The sequence below is a fragment of the Podarcis bocagei genome, assembly GCF_964188305.1.
Source record: "Podarcis bocagei genome assembly, chromosome: 10".
NCBI classification, from domain to species: Eukaryota; Metazoa; Chordata; class Lepidosauria; order Squamata; family Lacertidae; genus Podarcis; species Podarcis bocagei.
Genome location: NC_138135.1, coordinates 5,009,852 through 5,022,456, shown reverse-complemented (window position 1 = coordinate 5,022,456; position 12,605 = coordinate 5,009,852). Strand labels below are relative to the sequence as shown.

Here is a 12,605-nt window from a genome sequence, read left to right as displayed (position 1 = left end):
GGATATGCTATGTGATCTGATGGTGAACTTGGGGTGACCCAGTGCAAAAATCCTGAGGATCCATGTGGATACGTGCTTTGTAACCACGTTTTAAGTGGGAAGGAAAAGCATTCAAGGGACAAGGAACACGCGTGGGGTGTGTGGAGAAGGATGCTGCTAATGATGCAGAAGAGGGGTTTAAGGGGAGAAGGAACACGCGTGGGGTGTGTGGAGAAGGATGTGGCTAATGATGCAGGCAAGGGGTTAAAGGGGAGAAGGAACACGCGTGGGGTGTGTAGAGAAGGATGTGGCTAATGAGGCAGGCAAGGGATTTAAGGGGAGAAGGAACACGCTTGGGGTGTGTGAAGAAGGATGTGGCTAATGATGCAGGCAAGGGTTAAAGGGGAGAAGGAACACGCGTGGGGTGTGTGGAGAAGGATGTGGCTAATGATGCAGGCAAGGGTTAAAGGGGAGAAGGAACACACGGGTGTGTAGAGAAGGATGCGGCTAATGATGCAGGCGAGGGTTAAAGGGGAGAAGGAACACGCGTGGGGTGTGTGGAGAAGGATGTGGCTAATGATGCAGGCAAGGGTTAAAGGGGAGAAGGAACACACGTGGGGTGTGTAGAGAAGGATGCGGCTAATGATGCAGGCGAGGGATTTAAGGGGAGAAGGAACACGCGTGGGGTGTGTGGAGAAGGATGTGGCTAATGATGCAGAAGAGGGGTTTAAGGGGAGAAGGAGCTCGAGTGGGGTGTGTGGAAAAGGAGCTTTTCGGCGAGCTGAGAGGGGAGGGGGGGAGGGAAAGAGCACTGTTGCTTTAAAGGAGCCAACCGGACAGCAGCCACTTACAGCAGTGTAAGCAGCTCCTTTCCTCTCCGGCTTTGCTCCTTCTCTCCCTCTTTGCTGCTTTACGCAGCTAATGACGAATCCCCTGCAACCCAAGTCCTGCTCAGCGGATCAGCTGAGATGCTGGGAGAATCATAATTTCCCCCTCTCCCTCATCCCGTGCCCTCCTGTCCCCAGCAGCCTTTTAAAAAACTTTTTTACTGGTTTTCACTGCGCTCGTGGCTCAGAGCCCTCCTGTGCCCTGCCGTCCCTATGCAGCCTCATTGCTCCGTTTAGAGAGTGTTGCTAGCTGAGGCTGCAGCAGCTGTTGCTGGCTACGTGGCGCTTTTCCGGCTCCCTATGGCTCCCGTCTGTCCCTCCTCGCGTGTAAGCGGCTGCTGCCCGCTTTGCTGCCATGGCTCTCCTTCCCTCCCTCCCTCCTCGGCTCCTCCCCCTCCTCCTGGCTGTAAAGCAAGCAAAGCTAGAGCCGTGCAAAGCCCTGCAAGCGGCTCCCGCTTTGCCTGACTGACGGCAGCCATGGATCCAGTCGAGTGCATTCGCTCCGTAACACGCACAGGTATTTTCCCTTACTTTTTAGGAGCAAAAAAGTGTGTGTTTTGGAGCGAAAAATACGGTACCCAATATAGACCACCCCACACTGCCATCCAGTGGCTCATAGAATCATAGAGTTGGAAGAGACCACAAGGGCCATCGAGTCCATCCCCCTGCCAAGCAGGAAACACCATCAGAGCACTCCTGACATATGGTTGTCAAGCCTCTGCTTAAAGACCTCCAAAGAAGGAGACTCCACCACACTCCTTGGCAGCAAATTCCACTGTTGAATAGCTCTTACTGTCAGGAAGTTCTTCCTAATGTTTAGGTGGAATCTTCTTTCTTGTAGTTTGAATCCATGGCTCCACAGTGAAAAACACACCCATTCATGACTAAGGCACATTTACCGAATAAGCCATTCTTCAAACAAAGTAACAACCTTTCACAAATAAAGACTGTCTTCTCCCGGTCCCAATCGGACACAAAGCTGGGAACATCTTAGCACAACATTCTAATTATCACTTCCAGTGCTGTTGCCTCTGTCGTCTCCATTCCTGCAACATCACAAAAGGGACCGCCATTAACAGAATGGGTTCAGCCCAGACACCGGCAGCAGGTACTTTGCAAACACATGAATAGCAAACATGTCACTATCACCCACCACTTCACAAAGGATCCTTAGCTGTAACCTCACGCTGGGGCACCTCCTCTCTGACGTCCTCCATGACAGATCTACGAGGGCGGGAAAAGGTGGGGTGGACAACCTTTTCTGACATTTATAAAAGTATGGTCTTTCTTTTGGTCAGAGTTCCCTCCTTCTTCCTGCGTGAGTGCCTTGAGAAGGTCTATTAATAAAAGATCAGGGAGGACGCGGGTGGCACTGTGGTCTATGTGTGAATTTTCAGGGAGACAGGAGAGGATATATTGTTTAATAATATCCTATCTAACTTGCGCTAGGAAGTTCTATAACTTAGCAGAGTTTTGCATTCCCCTTTTAAACTCCCAGTCACCAGTCTAGCTGCCACATTCTGGATTAATTGCAGTTTCTGGGTCACCTTCAAAGGTAGCGCCACGTAGAGCACATTGCAGTAGCCCAAGCGGGAGATAACTAGAGCATGCACTACTCTGGTGAGACAGTCTGCAGGTAGGGAGGGTCTCAGCCTGCATACCAGATGGAGCTGGTAGACAGCTGCCCTGGACACAGAATTGACCTGTGCCTCTGTGAGTCCCAACTGTGAGTCCAAAATGACTCGCAGGCTGCGCACCTGGTCCTTCAGGGGCACAGTTACCCCATTCAGGACCAGGGAGTCCTCCACACCATCCTGCCCCCTGTCCCCCAAGAACAGTTCAGGATTCAACCTCAATCTGTTTGCCGCCATCCATCCTCCAACCACTTCCAGACACTCACACAGGACCTTCACTGCCCTCACTGGTTCTGATTTAAAAGAGAGGTAGAGCTGGGTATGATCTGCATATTGATGAACACCCAGCCCAAACCCCCTGATGATCTCTCCCAGCGGCTGCATGTGGATGTTGAAAAGCATGGGGGAGAGGACAGAACCCTGAGGCACCCCACAAGTGAGGTTCCAGGGCTCTGAACACTCATCCCCCAACACCACTTTCTGAACACGACCCAGGAGGAAGGAGCGGAACCACTGTATGACAGTGCCCCCAGCTCCCAGCCCCTCTAGACGGCCCAGAAGGATGTTATGGTCGATGGTATCAAAAGCCGCTGAGAGATCCAGCAGAACTAGGAAACAGCTCTCACCTTTGTCCCTAGACCTCCAGAGACTCCTTTTGCATTTAGAAGTGCTATTAAATGTTGCTTCCAGTGCACAAAATTTTATTCATTCAGCATAGGCATTTCTTGCCCTGCATCACTATCAAAAGCAATACTGGCCATCTCAAAATTAAAAAAATATTCAAAATTTCAAAAGCTGTCAAAATCTCAAAATCAAAATAGCAAAAAATCTCAAAATACAAAACAAATCTTCACTGCTTTAGGTCACTGTGAACTCTAAGGGACTGGGGGGGGGGGTTGCTTAATCCCCACTACACTATGGAACAAAGGACCATGTGCTTACCAGGAAGTATGCTCAGAAAAATACTTTTCAGCTTAGGATCTCAATCCTTTCCAATCCTTCAAAAATACGCAACGCTGGGGCCAATAACCCTTTGTGGGAATGTTCAGAGAGGCAGGAGAGGATATATTGTTTAATATACTTCCTAACTTGCACTAGCAAGTTCTATAACTTAGCAGAGTTTTGCATTCCTCTTTTAAACACACAGTGGTTAGCTTGTTGCAAGCTTGTTTAAGCTTCTCAATATAAGATTCCTGGTAATTTCCCTATTCTTAAAAAGAATAGACACAACATAATCTTGTGTAAGGTATATAAAAGACGTTTACCCAGGAAATCCGTCAAACCGTTGAATGTTGGCGATTATTTGAAGCTTTTTCAGTTTTCTATACAGTATTGGGTAGTCGGAGGAAACAGTCCGATTCATGGTATCCGCTTCTTGCTACAATTTTATAGGCTGCTTTTCTGAGCCTCTTGGCTGTTGTACATGGAAGGTGCCTGTCTCAATGGTCATTGTCCTGGCCTTAGTCAGAGGCTGCGTTGGGGTTTTGGGGGAGTCGTTTAACTCCCCCCCCCCCATTCCTGGTGCACCAATACCTAAAACAGGGACGGATCTAAATTCATGGCGTGGGGTGGGGGAGGGAAGGATTTTGCAATGTAAACACTGTTTGTGCGGGACCCCACTTTGCAATTGGATTGCCGGGATCAGCCCCTCTCCCGCTCTCCAGATCCCCAGAAAGAGGAGGGGAGGGGTAATCTTCCTCTCCTCCCCCCCTCAATTCTTTCCCTTCCCTCCCAGCATATCATTCTCTCATCCCGTCCCGCACTACCCCAAATCCCGCCCCCAGACGTTGCTCCTCTTCCTTCTCCTCCTCCTCGCAAGTCTGCTTCTATTCTGGGAATGTGGGGTATGAGCCCCCCTCCCAAACTGCCTGCATTTCCCGCAAGTGGAGCTTCTGCGCCGAATTGCTGCTCTGCTCCATAGCTCTAGGGGCGCGCGTTTCGGAAAGGGGAGGGAGGAGGCAGGGAAACCCCTCGCCCGGTGGATGTTGCAGGGAAGGAAAGGAGAATCGGGAGCGAGTTAAAAGAGGTAAGGGGATCACGGAGGGAGGAGGGGGGAGAAAAGGACCCAGGGACCCCACGCCAGCTCCCCAAAGCGCCTTCCGTGGGCCCCACGGGCAGGGCCTGGATCCCTGGGCGCGTGCTGCGAAGGGGGTTTTCCTTGGCCCCTTAGGCGCCTTGGCAGGGGCGGACATGGGGCCCCCTCCCAGGGAGTCCTCACGAGGGCTTCCTTGCCCCGGAGCGCTGTGGGGTTCGCGGGAAGAGAGTCGGGCCATGAAAGGGTTAACGGGCGCTACAGACGCCTGGATAGAGACCCCACCCCCGTCCCTCCCCATCTCGTCTTGGGGTGGCCCCTCCGGATGGAAAGATGGGGCGCGCATGGCGAGGGTTGGGCCGGGCCAAGGGGGCCTCTGGGTGCTGGGGAGACGCTGGAGAGAGGCAGGGGGTCGAGGAAGTGGGGGGGGGGGAGGGAGGGGAGCATCCCAGCAGTATTGGGGGGGGGAGAGGTAGGAAGACCAGTCTTTGGGTCTTCATCGTGCCTTCCTCGGGGAATCTCCGGAGGGGCCGCCTTGGCTTCTCCCTCCCTCCCAGGAATGGGCCACCCCTTCAAGGCGACCAGAGAGGGATCTCTGGAAAGTGGGGGTCGTGTCCCCCCCACCTCTTCCTTCCTGCAAGCTCCGTCCTCTTCCCACCCCATAAGCCCCTGCCCTGTCCAGACACAGCGCTTCTGCCCAGTCCAACCATTGTTCTCCCTGGAGAGGAGAGGAAATCCCGAGAGGAAGAGGGGAGGGGGGGGGGCCTTCTCAGAAGCGGCTCTTGGTTTCCGCAATCCCACCCAGGAAGCAGCCAGAAACCTTTTCCTCTCTCTCAGGCTTCCATCTTTAATGTCTTTTCCGCTGAGGATGAGGATAATGTACAGCTGTCATCAGAAACAGGGGTGCAGAGTCCATGGAATGGCTCTCAGGATTGATACAGAAGTTGCACCTCCAAAGCATTTCTGTTCCCCCTATTCTTTGTAGGCAATGTCAGAGTGACTGACAAGCTGAGATACAATCCTTCAGCATCCGATGACAGCGACTGCATGAATCTTCCCAATCAAAGGACCCATTTTCATGATAGACAGTGCCTGTGGCTGGAGGCTCTACACACAGAGTGTGCCTGTGCAGGCCAAAGACTGCCAGTATTAGCACAGGTAAGGTGTGTGACCTTCCCAAATTTACAGACTCTATGTGAATGAGAGTTTGTGGGTGGGATTATAATTTACGGCAACCCTGTGATTTTATCCACCAATAACATTTCGTGAGCTGATATTGCAGTACAAATTCCAAAATAACTTTAAAAAATCCAAAGATGATGATGATGATGATGATGATAAAAATAAAGTTTTATTTATACCCCACCCTCCCCAGCCAAGGCCGTGCTCAGGTGGATGATAAGAATAATTGCAGTATTTATAGCCTGCCCATCTGGTTGGGTTTCCCCAGCCACTCCGGGGAGTTAAAGTACATAAAAAAGACAGTAAAACATCAAACATTAAAAACATCCCAATGCAGCTGTCTTCTAAATGTCAGAGAGTTGCCCATTTCCTTCCCTCTGAAGGGAGGGCATTCCATGGGGCAGGAGGCCCTCTGTCTGGTTCCCTGGAACTTCACTTCTAACAGCAAGGGAACCAGCAGAAGACCCTCAGAGGCGGACCTCCCTGTCCAGACTGAGTGATGGGGGTGGAGACGCTCCTTCAGGTCCACAGGGCTGAGGCTGTTTATGGCTTAAGGTTGCAGATCTTGTCCCTCCATAACGATCTTCAGAGCAAGTTCCACGCATAATTAGCAGAGTAGCAAAAAATGCTCAAAGGCAGCAAAAAAATAATTCAACTGAGAAATCTATTACAGTGGTACCTCTGGTTGCGAACAGGATCCGTTCCGGAGGCCCATTCGCAACATGCGCAGAACACAAACCACGTTTGCGCATGTGCAGGTCATGATTCACTGCTGCGAATGCATGTGACATCATTTTGCACGTCTGCGCATGCGCGAGCGGCAAAACCTGGAAGTAACTGGGTTGCCATGGGACACAAGAGAGAAATGCACAACCTGAAGCAAACGTAACATGAGGTATGACTGTACTGAAAACAAATAAGCATAACAGGATCCAAAAAATAGCAAAAATGTAACTCACAGTAAAACCCTGAACATACCAAAACAGCACTCAAGTAAGAAACAGACAAACAAAGTAGAGTAATATCAGAATATGAAGTGGGAGCAGGCGCATTTCAATACTGCAATTTATATATACAGTGGTGCCCCGCAAGACGAATGCCTCGCAAGACAAAAAACTCGCTAGACGAAAGGTTTTTCCGTTCGCGATTTGCCTCGCAAGACGAATTTCCCCTATGGGCTTGCTTCGCAAGACGAAAACGTCTCGCGACTTTTTTTCTTTGACTAAAAACAAAGACATGTTTTGTTTATAAAGTTAATTTATTTTCCCTTAAATTTTTGAACTGCTCTTTACAGTATGTGTGACTTTAAAGAGCAGTTAATAAACTGTTGTTGTACCAAATTTGGCTTTGTTTGGACTTTTTTTGACCATAGGAACGCATTAATTGATTTTCAATGCATTCCTATGGGATTTCGTGCTTCGCAAGACGAAAAATTCGCTAGTCAACAAAAATTGCGGAACGAATTAATTTCGTCTTGCGGGGCACCACTGTAATTCAATGCCAGAGTAACCCTGGGACTAGATAACAAGCCTCCAGATGGACGTGCCCCACCTGCCCTTCACTTTCCTCTTCAGCACGGGCAGAATCTGCCTTCTGGACTGTGGGATTCACAGTTGTTCTCTCCATCCACCAGGGCTTGACTTCAGGTGCAGCAGAATTCCCCAGCCCCCCAAGGATTTGAGACCCATCAGCTATCCTCACCTGATTTAGCCGGCCGGTTGAAGCTGTTGCTTGAACCCCTGTTGCATGCTGACAGCTTCTGGAAGCCACAGGTGAGAGCTGAGTGCAGGGTGGGCATCAAGGGTGGAAAAATGACCCCAGAAGGTCAGGACATGTCCCCCAGCCAAGGAACTACTTATCCCAAACACCCCATGACATCTAGATTCAGGTAGGTAGCCGTGTTGATATGACGCAGTTGAAATAAAAAATTACAAAATATTCCCGTAGCACCTTAGAGACCAACTAAGTTTGTTCTAGGTATAAGCTTTCGTGTGCATGCACACTTCTTCAGATACACTGAAACAGATGTCACCAGACCCTTGTATATCATGGGAGGTTGGGTGGGGGTTTTCCTCAGAAGGGTACTCCTACTACCATCTCCCACTACCCTTCACTATAAGAAGAAGTGTGCATGCACACGAAAGCTTATGCCTAAAACAAACTTAGTTGGTCTCTAAGGTGCTACTGGACAATCTGTCTACCTACCAATAAGTACAGTTATCTCCTTGCCTTGAATATCCTGCTTTTCAGTGCCAGATTAGGATAGTCCTGTGTCAGAAGACAAGCACAGGATCAGGCAGCACATCATCATTATAAAGAACGATTGGGGTGGGTGTTTCCGTCTGGGATTCCCATTTGCCATCTGCTCTCCTTCTGCTTCTCCTGCTCTCTCCGTGCAATGTGAGGCAAGTAGGTCCATCTCCATCTCCACAGGAGATTCCCTGAGCACCCATTCAGCTGACCCCAAGCACCTAGCCTTGTCATTAGTTCTCTGAATGACCCAGACCACAGTCCCTGAAAGAGATGAAGGCCTGGGTCTCCCAAAATGGTCCATATGGACCTCCTGAGGTCAGTGGGACTGTGCAGGTGATTCATGAAGAGGTGGAAATGGGGGTAACCACTTGATTTGAAAGGCAGTCTCAGAGGACAACAGTATTCCAAGGTCATGCTGTGTTATTAAAAATGATTGAGGATTATGAAAGGTTGCTGATGCATTACTACCATTTGACATCATACCATTTTCATTTCTAAAAAATTGGGAACATGGGGAGGACATGGGAGAATGTAGGAGATGTTGAAATAAGAGAAGGTGCTAATGGCGGTTGATGTGTCCTTTCCCCCTGTGTTCTCTTTCTTGAAACCCAAACAGGATTTCCTTTCTGCCCACTCTGAAAAAGGTGATGGAGAAGACAAAATTGCAGGGGACAAGGCACCTTTCATTTCATTAGGAATAGCCATTAAAATGTGTGAAATGTGGAATATGCTTCACTGAATGAGCACACATAGTTCACATCAACGGACACAAAAAGGACAGAACCCATTTAAAGGTATGGAGTGCAAAAAGAGCTTCTCTTTCAATGCAAAACTTAGAATACACGAGCAGACTCACACAGAGAGAAAACGTTTTATGTGCAGGAAGTGTGGGAAGAACTTCAGTCAGAGTGGACACCTCAATATACATCAACGGACACACACAGGGGAGAAACCATTTAAATGCATAGACTGTGGAAAGAGCTTCAATCAGAGTGGAGGCCTTAGAAATCATCAATGGACTCACACAGGGGAGAAACCATTTCAATGTATCGAGTGTGGAAAGAGATTCAGTCAGAGTGGACACCTTAGACAACATCAACGGACTCACACAGGGGAGAAACCATATAAATGCATTGATTGTGGAAAGAGCTTTAGTGATAATGGAAACCTGAGAAGACATCAACAGACTCACACAGGGGAGAAACCATTTAAATGCATGGAGTGTGGAAAGGACTTCAGTAAGAGTGAACACCTTAGATCACATCAACGGACTCACACAGGGGAGAAACCATTTAAATGCATGGAGTGTGGAAAGAGCTTCAATCAGAGTGGAAACCTTAGAACACATCAACGGACTCACACAGGGGAGAAACCATTTAAATGTATCGAGTGTGGAAATAGCTTTAGTGAAAGTGGAAGCCTTAGGAACCATCAACGGACTCACACAGGGGAGAAACCATTTAAATGTATGGAGTGTGCAAAGAGCTTTAGTAACAGAGGATGCCTTAGAACACATCAACGGACTCACAAAGGGGAGAAGCCAAATAAATGTATTGAGTGTGGAAAGAGCTTTAGTAACAGAGGATACCTTAGAAATCATCAACGGACTCACACAGGGGAGAAACCATTTAATTGTATTGAGTGTGGAAAGAGCTTTAGTTTTAGTGGAAGCCTTAGACAACATCAACGGACTCACACAGGGGATAAACCATTTAAATGTATCGAGTGTGCAAAGAGCTTTAGTGATAGTGGAAGCCTTAGAAAACATCAACGGACTCACACAGGGGAGAAACCATTTAAATGTATTGAGTGTGCAAAGAGCTTTAGTTTTAGTGAAAGCCTTAGACAACATCAACGGACTCACACAGGGGAGAAACCATTTAAATGTATTGAGTGTGCAAAGAGCTTTACTTTTAGTGGAAGCCTTAGACAACATCAACGGATTCACACAGGAGAGAAACCATTTAAATGCATGGAGTGTGGAAAGAGCTTCAATCAGAGTGGAGACCTTAGAAATCATCTACGGACTCACACAGGGGAGAAACCATTTAAATGCATGGAGTGTGGAAAGAGCTTTAGTGAAAATGGAACCCTTAGAAGACATCAACGGACTCACACAGGGGAGAAACCATTTAAATGTATCGAGTGTGGAAAGACCTTTAGTGAAAATGGAAGCCTTAGAACACATCAACGGATTCACACAGGGGAGAAACCATATAAATGCATGGAGTGTGAAAAGAGCTTCAGTCAGAGTGGAGACCTTAGAAGACATCAACGGACACACACGGGAGAAACCATTTAAGGGTATGGACTGTAGAAGGAGCTTCAGTCAGGGTGGAACCCTTGATTTATGTCAACAGACTCACACAAAAGACAAACCATATACGGTAAATATCAGGAAAGTAGATAGAAATTCACTCTTAGTGGAAGTTCAAAATCAACAGACTTCTGGACAGGAAGAGTTTTAAGAGTTGAAACCCGTCATACCATCAACAAACTCAGAGGGGAGAAGCAGTTTAAATGAAAAGACTGCAGAAAGTGCCTTCTTTATAATGGAGCATTTAAGGAACAGGGACGCGGGTGGCGCTGGGGGTCAAACCACAGAGCCTAGGACTTGCAGATCAGAAGGTCGGTGGTTCGAATCCCCAAAACGGGGTGAGCTCCTGTTGCTCGGTCCCTGTTCCTGCCGACCTAGCAGTTTGAAAGCATTTCAAAGTGTAAGTAGATAAATAGGTAACGCTCCGGTGGGAAGGTAAACGGCGTTTCTGTGCACTGCTCTGGTTCCCAGAAGCGGCTTAGTCATGCTGGCCACATGACCCAGAAGTTGTACGCCGTCTTCCTCGGCCAATAAAGCGAGATGAGCGCCGCAACCCCAGAGTTGTCCTTGACTGGATCTAATGGTCAGGGGTCCCTTTACCATTACCTTTATTTAAGGAACATCCAGGGAATCTCACATGGGAGAAGCCATTTAGATGTATGGAGTGTGGGATGTCTTCCTCTCAGAGTCCACTCAGCAGGAAATAATTCCTAAAAGCATGAGGTATATGTGAAGTTCTGGTGTTTATATGTAAAACTGCATAATAATGAAATAATGAAGGGAACATCTCACAATCATGAGTATAATTTTAGATGAAAGTACCTTTGGTTTTTAGCACCAAACTCTGTCGTCCCCCCCACCGCATGATCTCCAAGCACTGCTTCTTCACCAGAACCCCATCGCTGCCTCCTGCCCTGCGCGTTCTGAAGAAAACTTGAAATACTGAAATTGAATGGGAGATTTTCCCCCCAAGCCTAATTTCAAGAGGGGGAAGGAGGGGCTGCAGGTATTGGAGAAGTCTCCTGGGGGCCCCATCTTCACTCATGAACCCCATGGGGCAACCCCAGAGCTCCTGCTCATTCTGGGGTTTGAGGAAGATGGTCCCAGAAATTTTGCTTCAATCATGCTACTCAGGAGTTTTCCTACCAGAGGACCACAGTGCTGTGGCTGCTGTTGTTGTCATGGACTGGCTGGTGAGGGGGGGGGAGGCACCAGCTGGGAGACCCACAAAGGAAGAAGGCTCAGATCCTGGGGACTGGTGGTGGGATGGCAATGAGTAGAAAGAGGGAGAAAATGGAGCAGACCGGAAGGGGAGATGTTGCAAGCTGAGGAGGAAACAGGGTTTGGTGAGCGGGAAGAGTCTGGGGCAGAGATCAGTTCAGGCTCAGAGGGAGGAGAGGAGGGGGCCAGGAGACCCAGAGGAGGCCGGCTGCTGAAGCATCCAGGGAGACCCCCCCCTCCTGCTGCGACCAGCACATGCCTTTGCGTCTGGCGGTTATAACTCTTAGAATGTGGGGATCCCATTTTTCAAGCAAAGCCATAACCAAAACAAAAAACCCGCCAGCCTTTTCCCAGGTCTTTCTTGTCATGACAGTCATTTGTCTTCTCTACGAAGGACTCTACAAAGTCCTTCTCCCTCTTTTTCCCATGGGGTCCCACCAACCTTTTCTGCCTCTTACACGCAATGGAAAAGAGTCCCTTTCCATTGGACGCCTGGCAGCCCAGTGCCAAATCCGGCTGCTCCAGAGAGAACGGAAAGGAACTGTAAACGCCCTTGCGCTCTGACGCACACCAGTCACTTCCTTCCGGATCTTGGTGCTGCCGGTGCAGCTGCATTTAGGAGAAAAAGAGAAATTGGAAACCGAGCCCAAGTCCGTTGCTATCCAAAGTGGCCACTGGGACCAGCCTTGGGGCGTCTTCCTTGGGAAAAAGGTAAAGTTTCAAATCTCAGGTTCACCAACAGGGAATGAGAGCTTTGACTGGCGTTCTCCCCTTGCAGTTCATTGCCTCTCTAATTGCAGAACCCCAATTTTCCCGTTCTCCCCTCCCCCTCCTCACTACCTCTTGCCAGGAAGGCTGGGAGTGAAGACCGTCAGCAAAAGATACAGCAAAGGAGGAGAATCTTCGCTGCTGGATGTTTCAGAGAATCCCGCCCACAATCTTCTCCATTCCTAGACTCACGTCCGCATGCGCTGCTCCTGGCCACCCCAGGGTCTTTTACTAGATTAATTTATGGCCAGCCTGGGGCTGAAAATAATTACCAAAAAACTAAATTACTGACAAAAAGCCTCACAATGGAAGAAAAAAAAGAACTTCAAGAA

The 12,605-nt window shown here is 48.8% G+C and overlaps 3 protein-coding genes across 4 annotated transcripts in view; 2 read left to right on the top strand and 1 right to left on the bottom strand.

Annotated features, from left to right (window-relative positions):
• Nucleotides 1-12,605, top strand: part of LOC308595607 (uncharacterized protein) — a 191,814-nt gene that overhangs the window by 86,445 nt on the left and 92,764 nt on the right. Inside the window, exon 2 of the mRNA XM_081210053.1 lies at nt 5,518-5,690. The gene's annotated coding sequence lies outside the window, so the exon portion shown is untranslated. The remainder of the gene's footprint in view (nt 1-5,517; nt 5,691-12,605) is intronic.
• Nucleotides 1-12,605, bottom strand: part of LOC308595745 (zinc finger protein 202-like) — a gene marked incomplete at its 3' end in the record, with an annotated part of 92,308 nt that overhangs the window by 16,578 nt on the left and 63,125 nt on the right. The window lies entirely within an intron of this gene.
• Nucleotides 1-12,605, top strand: part of LOC308595720 (uncharacterized protein) — a 144,852-nt gene that overhangs the window by 121,494 nt on the left and 10,753 nt on the right. The gene's annotated exons all lie outside the window — the stretch shown is intronic.